The 9202-nt window shown below is 36.2% G+C and overlaps 1 long non-coding RNA gene across 1 annotated transcript; it reads right to left on the reverse strand.

The window, feature by feature from the left end:
- Positions 1 to 969: 969 nt before the first annotated feature.
- Positions 970 to 9202, reverse strand: LOC127096416 (uncharacterized). The gene is made up of 3 exons (XR_007792716.1): positions 8237 to 9202; positions 6376 to 6442; positions 970 to 1393 (listed from the first exon to the last, which is right to left on the reverse strand). It is a non-coding gene; the product is annotated as an uncharacterized LOC127096416 (long non-coding RNA).

The following is a 9202-nucleotide window of genomic DNA, read 5'->3' on the forward strand; positions in this document are numbered from 1 at the left end:
CGGCGGATTGTCGGAGGAGCAGACACAGAGGGAGGTCTTTGAATAATATGAAAAAAGCTGAGCTGACACATGACCCGCTCAAGCAGATGTGGATACATTAAGCATGGTCCACAAGCCAACCATCTAGAGTATAAGGTTATGTCGTCCAAGGGACGCGTCTGACAGTGCGCTCAATAAACACCATGTACGACTCTATCGTCTAATTCCCTTTGAACGGGGCAAATGCACAAGCATGTGGGCAATCCTCAGTGTAGTCCCTCTCAGGTTCCTAACCAGATATGCATGAGAAGTGAGAGATGATCCACACCTGAAAATGTTTCAAATAAAATATTAATAACAAGTGTAACACAAATGTTATAAAAATATTAGTAACACTAAAGGTTACGAATATATTATCGTAAACAACATGCAACTTCGTGTCATCTGCCTTGTCTTTCAAAGATAAGATTCACCTAGTTTGAAAGTATGACCTCAGTGCACATCGTCTGCGGAACAAAACCTATTTGTCATCACCTTCGACCTCCACAGCCACAACCAGGTGGTATTTGTACAATTTTTTCATGTATGAAAATCAGGCTTGAGCATCTCTCGTGGAATTAAACTCCTACTGGGCCTCACCTAGGTTAGTTCCCAAATAGTTTACCATCAATTCAAGTGCCTCAGATTTGTTGATCAAGGAATGATTTAGTAATCTTTCCCTAATTGGAAGATGTAGAAAATATGAGACATCATCAAGGGTGATGGACATCTCACAAAGAGAGATGTGGAAAGATGACGTCTCCTTCTTTCATCTCCCCACAAAAGTCGTCAACATGCCATGGTTAATGATCTTGTATCTAGTGGCGCATAAACCTGTCAGTCCAGAGTAACGAACTACATATTGAAACCATGCATCTACATTTTGTTCCAGGTTTAAAATCTTCCGGACATAATTTATATATTTCATCGTATCACACTCCTATAAAAATAAATATATCAAAATCATTCGCAACTCAATTAGTATGAAACATAAGTAACGTAAAAGTAAATAAATACACCTCTCATTCTCACACACGCTTAGCAGCATGTTCTGCATAGAGATGAAGTAAGGAGGTGTCATAGAGGCCTCTTAGAAAACTATCAGGAATGGGAGCAACAACAACATGTTCCTTCTGTTGTGCTTCAAGGGATTCACAAGTTGGAGGGTCAGAAGGAGACACGTTCCTTTAGGAGGCTGAAGTCTGAGACACGCGACCTTGTGAAGTCTGAGACACGCGATTGTGTGAAGTCAACACTTCAGCATTAAACGAAACACTAACTTGTGGCCTCGAGCGCACTGCTCTCTCCCTACGAACAGAAACATGTTGAGATACATGGTTGTGCCTCAATCTATCCTGGTTTTCAACCATTGTTCCTATAATACAAACCAGAAAATCATATCAAAATCAAGGCAATTTAAATTCGGAGATGCATCTCTATAACATAGGAAAAGAAAATTCTGGAGATGCATCTCCGTAAAAATGCACGATTGTAGAAAATGCAGAAAATCCCCTATGATTCTCTACACCAACAAATGTGAACGCATGTCTATGCAAACTACCTATTTTGAATGTAACTACAACTGGATACATTTTAAACTACTTATTTTATTGAATACATGCATCACAACTCTAAAATAGAAAGCAAATGAGAAAAATACCGATTGAGAGTTGTTGTGTGAAAGGTTGAATGTAGTGAATAAAATGTCTTGGGATATATTTCAATGAGGTAGAAGTAGTGTTAAAGCTTGAAAAATGACATTGTTGGTTCTTCCTCACGGGCTCTGAAGTGTTTTTGAAAATATAAAAAATGAAGAAGAAAGGGGGAATATTCTGGCGTGAGGTATATTAATTAAAATCCGCCCGGAGATGCATCTCCTTAAAATTCATTGAGCGTAAAACACTGAATTTTGAAATAAGAGTTATTATAAAGATGCATTTCCGGATTTACCATAATATATATACGAATATGTATCTCCTAATACATTTTTGGACAAAATAGAATGACTCACTCACGAAAGCGTTGGGATGTATAATATAAATGCATCCGGAATTGCATCTCCGAAATCTAAGAACTTTTGCGACTTTTCACCATGGTTAATTAGCATTCCCATGAGAAGGATAAAACAATGCCCACACAAAAATAGTATCTAAAACTAAATTGTGAGTGATATTTAAAATCCATTTATTATAGATTAATGAGGTGATTTAAAAAATAGTGTTTTAATGATAACTTTTTCAAAATTTGTATAAGTTATTTGAAGTCCATCTTTTATAAGTTAAAAATGTAATTTGTATATCTAGTCATTTAAATATTTATTCTTAAAAGTTTTAACATAATAAAAATTGCATAATTCTTTAAAAAAAATATTTTTATAAAAGACTATTTAAAATTGTTTCATATTTTAATGATTTTAAAATCATAGAAAAAGAATAAATATTTTAAATATTTTATGCGAAACTTATTAGACAAATTTTTTATTTGAAGTTTTTTTATAAAAATATTAACTATTCTTTTTTGTTAAAATATATAATATTATTAAAATTATATAAAAAAACCTTCTAACAAACAAGGGCTTTTTTACAAAAATAACCCAGTTTTTCAAGAAAATTCTCAAAATACCCCTGTTTTAAAAAAAAAATCCCAAAATACCCCACTTTTAGGAGGAATCTCCAATTGAATTGGTGACTCCTCTTAAAACTTGAATGGAGGCGCCAATTGGATTGGCTAGGGCAGGTGCCCTAGCCAATCCAATTGGCGCCTATGTTTAGGTTTTAAGAGAAGTCTCCAATTCAATTGGTGACTCCTTCATAAAAGCCTCAAATGATCTAACCTCCAACATGAAAGTTATAGATATTTTCAAGACAATGAATTTGGACTTAAATTTTGCATCATTTAGATTTTTTATGAGAAATTTATGGGCAGTTGAAGTTGGACTTTTTCACATTTCAACTGTTATGTGACCTATAATGTTTTGTATTATCACATGTGTTTCTTTTAGAATTATGAAATTTTGTCCAACATAACAATTGAAGTAGACATCTTAAACTTTCCAATGCACTTGGTCACACCTCAAAATCATGAAAAATGAAGGAGTTATGTCCTTGGGAAGTTGACCCAAAATTAGGGTTTCAGTCAAAATGACCTATAATGTTTTGAAATGAATGATGACCTTCCAAGTTTCAAATGGATTTTTGATGAACATGAAAGTTGTTCATATGGCAACTCTTATTAAAACTTGAATGGAGGCGCCAATTGGATTGGCTAGGGCAGGTGCCCTAGCCAATCCAATTGGCGCCTATGTGTAGGTTTTAAGAGGAGTCGCCAATTCAATTGGAGACTCCTCCTAAAATGCTTTTTTGTCTTATAAATAGATGCGTTGTGTGACCAATTGTTCCATAGCTCATATAATCATTTGGCTATCATGTTTGGTGTTCGTCGCCGATACGGTAAGGTGATTTATGCGAGAGATAAACCTCAAATGCTGATGCTGTTTTGGAACATCACCACGTTCGATCAACTGAAGAGGGAGCTGGTTCGATGGTTAGATGGGAAAATACCAGAAGGGAAAAAATCAGAAGTATTGAGATACTTGACAATATCTTTGGTTGGGTGTGAATGAAGACTGATAAGGATGTTAGGGAAATGATGTTCGGTCGAGACGATATCAATTTGATTGTTGTAATCAGTTAGAATTATTTATGTTTTCAGATGTTTTGTACTGATGTTTGTTGTGAAACTCGTTGTAACAAGAACTTAATGATATATAATGATTGAATGTTACAGAAATGCAATGTTACAAAAAGCTTAAGACCTAGATAATGCTCCTTGATTGGGACAGTTGTTTTTGTTGTGTCCTGGTTGACGACAGATACTACATAATCTTATAATTTTATTTGTGGAATCCATCTCTGTTCTGATACGTGTGTTGTTTGGCTTTCCTTTCTTATTTCTATGCATCTCTTCATTGTGCCAAACAATATCTCCTTCATATGAAGGCCAGTAATCCTCCATTGGTAGTACTGAGAAGCTTTGAGTATATACATTCATGATGGTGTTGGCCTTGTACACATCAGATAAATGGTTGTAAGCATCTTGACGAGTATAAGCGCATGCTGCGATGACATGGGAGCAAGGTATGCGGAAGGCCTGGAATTTTCCACAATCGCACCAACTTCTGTTTAGTCTAAAAGCGTAGGCTAAATTTGGTCTCCCCTCGTTGTTGCCCATTGTTTCCTGGACGCTGAAATTTTGTCTATGACAGTCAAAGACTGTTACAGCGTGTGTGGTAGCTCTGATGCTCTCCTCTTTCATGACCTTCATGCAACACTCACTGAATACTTTCCCGGACATTAACACTGCACTCCATCTTTCACCTCTGGTTGCTGTAGCGGTGTATTCGTTACTATATGATCTATTGATTAAATCACAAGCAATGTATACAATGAACATAGAGTCGCCACCGCACTTTTATTTATCCTAAGGACTGGTTAAAAAGCGAACAAAAACCTAAGAAGTTTTACACGTAGAAAACTAATGAAAAAGATCAGAGATCGGGGTAAGGGGTAAATTACGCAATGGGAAGGTGTTAGGCACCCAATGCGTCCTAGGTACTCCTAGGGAGCCCTTTTCACACTTGTTGTTTGAAAATTATTATTTGTCATGACATAAGTATTGTGCAAACATGAGTGGGATGATGAGGAAAGAATGTACAAGTTAATTATTTTTGTGTTTGGATGGATAACCATTGCCTACGTACCTTTACAGGATCAAAACGCCGTAGTTCGGCTAAAAAATTTCCAAAACATTTGTGAGTTCATTTTAAAACAATAGCACTAAGGTTTTACGTTACCCATGGGAGAAAACTCAACCTTATATAACAACTAGTCCACCATGTGAGAAAAGCTTCCACTTGCCAGAGAGGGGTTAACCCTATAATAGGCAAGGAAGGCTTACAATTCATCTACTAAGGACAAATAGGTGAGATTAATATCAACCAACTAGGGTAAATCAAACCTATAGCTAATGTATGAAAACTTAACAAACATGGACAAAGCCACAAAATCATTTGAATGGGTGAAGTTATTTGGATTATTTACAAAAAGGTCAAAGTATGATTAAAGTCAATTCAAAATGAAGTATTTACAAAAATGAAGTTTGGAAAAATCATGGACTTAAGGTCCAAGTTTCTAATTTGGAAAGAAGGTGAGAATGTTTGCACAACACTTATTTCAAGTTTTTTTTAAAACATGTGTGAAAAGGTAGGACACAATGGGATGAATGGATAATGGTGGAATGTAAAACTTCTTAGAAGGGTCCGCCTCTTGAAATCATATAGAAGATGATTCAAGAGGGTCCTTAGGAATAGGCTACAAATGAGCAATGATATGAACATGGTAACAGATGAAAGTAAATAAAAGCGGATCCTGGATGCCACTCAATGGTCTTATACCTGTCTCCTAAAACAAGTAAGGATATCAGAAGCCACTCTATGGACTTACACTAATCTCCATCAGAATACAACAAAAAACAAAACAGGGAAGTCAACTGCCAATCTATCTGGACTTATGTTAACCTCCACAGTATGATCCTAGGAAAACAAATGCCACATCACAGGGACTTACAATGAATCCTCACATACGCAAGTAAATGCACTAGGCAATGGATATGAGTGACCAATGAGGTCTTACACTCTACCCCTTCCATGTCATGGGAACAGATGCCGCCTTACAGGGACTTATAACTGGTTCCTCGATGGGTAAGCAAACAATGTCACAAGGACAAATGACATAAACATGCACTAATGGCAATCAAAGGTAAAATGCACAATGGCAATCAAGTAATCATGTATGACGAATCAAATAATCAAACCATATAATCAAGGAGCACACACTATAACCACACAATTTGGGCTCAAGCAAAGGTAAGGCATTAAAGCCATCTGGAATAGGGTCAAAGTCGCTCTTAACCTGGCCATTGAGGGGCTCAGGTGAAGCAGATGAAAGGATATGAGGGGTGTGCCTCATTGCTTCTATCTCATGTCCGAGAGAGCATGTAAATATAAGAATGTGGGGGAGTTCAGAAAGATGGAACTCTTTCCCCAATTAGACTCGATAGATCTTGGGTATGGATCTCAATGCTACAACCATGTAATGGGAGCAATGAGAAGACTCACTGAATAGTGGGAGATAGGCTACTTATCTCTACCTTCCACCAATTGCCTCGAATGAGGACTTTTCCTGCTTGGGACAAATATAAACATACACAATCATTGCCTCTTAAGGAGGACTTCAGACAATTTGCCCGGTCAAATAACAGACCGGGTCTCCAGACTACATGAAGAAGAAGGTTCTATACCTCAATGCCAATTGCTTATAAGCAAAGCAATGCAAGTTCTTAAGAGAACTGAGCGACTAAAGGGTACCTGGAAACAATCCAATAAAATCAGCATCCCATTCATAAACAGATAACAACATAAGAATCAATTAACACATTACAATTATAATCAAACGATAGTGTGCATAGCACAAGGCTCACATGAACCAAACATCCTACAAAACAAATACATTAGTCATATGTGTCAAGTAACACAATCCATAATGTGGAGCAAATTCCTTAATCATTAACTCCTTAACCTGAAAAGGCACAATTCACTTCAAATGTAAGTAACATGACCACTAGGACTAGCCTAGGGTCCAAAAGATGGAAAAATCTTAAAACAGCAGCCAATTCATGATTAAATTCAAGCTATATCAATTACAAAGGGATCCCAATTGGTCCCATATTCAAACTATGCCCACATTTCAATTTATGCAACATGGATGGCAAAAGATACAATGTGGAGTCTCATACAAACAACCAGCAAGATCACATTCAAATAAATGCCAAAATGGCACCAAAAAATCCACAAAAATTATGTTCTAACCAGAAGACATTCAGCAAGCCACATGTTAATTTTCAAGTCATTTGGACTAGTAGATCAATAGGAATTAATTAAACATGACAAGGCATGCAAAAACTACATCAAATGAAGTCAAAAATTATACACCAACTTCAATTAGATGGTAAACAGCAATGGTACATTAAAAATACATGGGACCAAAGCTAAATGCTACATTAACATGTTAGGAACCATGCTATCAATTTTCAAGGTCATTGGATTAATTATGAGGAAATGGCAACATAAATGCTAAAGGTTACACCAATGGAACTCTAACATGCTAGGCAGCAAAAAAAATATGAATCAAATTGGAAATTGATTGTAAAAATCCCAGAAAATTCACAGTGATAGCAAACATGTTAACTGAGCTCCCTGCAAAAAATTAGGGCCATTGGCCAATGGGAAGCATGGTAATCAATTTGGTGAATTCAGCATACCAAACTATGTCACATATGTACATATCCAATTTCAATAATTCATAGATAAAAAACCATAGGCTAAAAAATTACCAAGCCTATGTCAAAAAAACCAGAAGGAGGTCTAGAATAGGTGTCTCAATTTTCACTTAATTTGGATGGAGTATGTGAATTATAGAATTAAAATGGTAATGTATATGGAAATAATGCACATTAATAACATCTCTAGGTCCATTGATATTTTTTTTCAAGCACTATTTCCTTTTTGATTTTTATAAAATAATAGAGAAAAAATGATGATCAACAAAAAAATCCTTGAATTTTTTGGATTAAAGTTGTGGATTATATGAATTTTCTAAGGTTTTCAATATTTATTTAGTAATTACTTAGAATTAAATTAGGATTTATTAACTCAATTAATTAAATTATGAGCTGATGGCACGGATGTAATTTTTAATGCCATGCCAAAAACGGCACCGTTTCACTTATGATGGATGGACGGTCGAGATCGCGTCTGGCGAATCAACACTGGAGAATTTCCAGATTCATCTTCTTCGCATGCGCAGCCGGTGTGTTCTTCGACGGCGATAGCGGTTTCGAGCAAATGGTAACGGAAACGCATGAATAATATACCGATTGAAGCGGTTTTGTACCAGGAGCAAGGATATACAGCCAATTTCGTCTATAGATTACTACACAATGCGAATCGAAAGAAAACAAGAAGTGCACCGAAATTTCAATTGACAATAACTCAAGCAACACATAACGAAATTGCAATCTACAAGATCCAGATGATTCTACAATCACTACTCTACCGAATCCCTAACGAAATCGAGACGATTACGAATTTTGGAAATCCAACCTCTCTTGACGACGGTTGCGGAAATGGCGATCTGCAGAGCTCAAAAACAAAAGCGAGACAGACGGAGTGTGTAGCCGCGGAAGGTGGATGATGATGTTCGTTCAGCTCGAGGATGCGAGAATCGAACGGATTTTCTTGATTACCATGGAAGGACAGCTCCACAACAGTCACGAATTTGTTGCAATTTCATCTCAATCTTGCTCAGCAGCACTTCAGCATTACCTGCAAAACGTGAATCTACAGCCAAATTGCACAAAAGATCGAAGGATCTTGAAGAAAAATCAGAAAAAAGTTTGTGAAACTTCGAGTCGAAAATGAGAGAGAGCTTGGAGTTTTTCTTTTTTTTTTTGTTAGATGCAATTGTGATTGTGGAGTTGTGATTGTGATCGTGAGAGAGTGATTATGAGAATTGTCCTTTTGAGAGTGATTGTGCGAATGATTTGCAGAGAGTGGTTTTTTGCCGTTAGCTTTTTTTTCTGTTAGCTGAAAAAATGATTGTGTAGAAGTTTCTGAAAGTTGTCATTAGCAGCAAAAAAAATTCCAATTCTGTTAGAGTTTTTGTTTTTATATGCAGTGCTTAATCTAAACTATAATTGTATTAAGCAAAAAAATGAGATTAGTCCCAAAATTGGTTTTGTGTGTGAATTGGCTTTTAAGCTCTTTGATTTTAGAAGCATGCTCTGCAGAAAATTAACACTTGAAACCAGTCCAAAATATCAATTGGGAGCTGTTGGTATAAGCCTTGTTTGCAAATTCCCAATATTTTCAAATGTGGACCATTTTGCCCCTCTCCTTAAATTGATTCACTTCAAAAATGGCATTTTGCATGGAGCCTTTTCCAAAAAAATCCAATTATGCAACTTTGAAGTACATATTAAATGGAGTTTGTGCATATAAAGAACTTGCAATTTGGATAAACCATGTGGTAGTTATGCCCTCCCGATTACGGGTCTTTTTTGAAATTCA

This window comes from Lathyrus oleraceus, chromosome 6, assembly GCF_024323335.1.
Source record: "Lathyrus oleraceus cultivar Zhongwan6 chromosome 6, CAAS_Psat_ZW6_1.0, whole genome shotgun sequence".
In the NCBI taxonomy this organism is placed as follows: domain Eukaryota; kingdom Viridiplantae; phylum Streptophyta; class Magnoliopsida; order Fabales; family Fabaceae; genus Lathyrus; species Lathyrus oleraceus.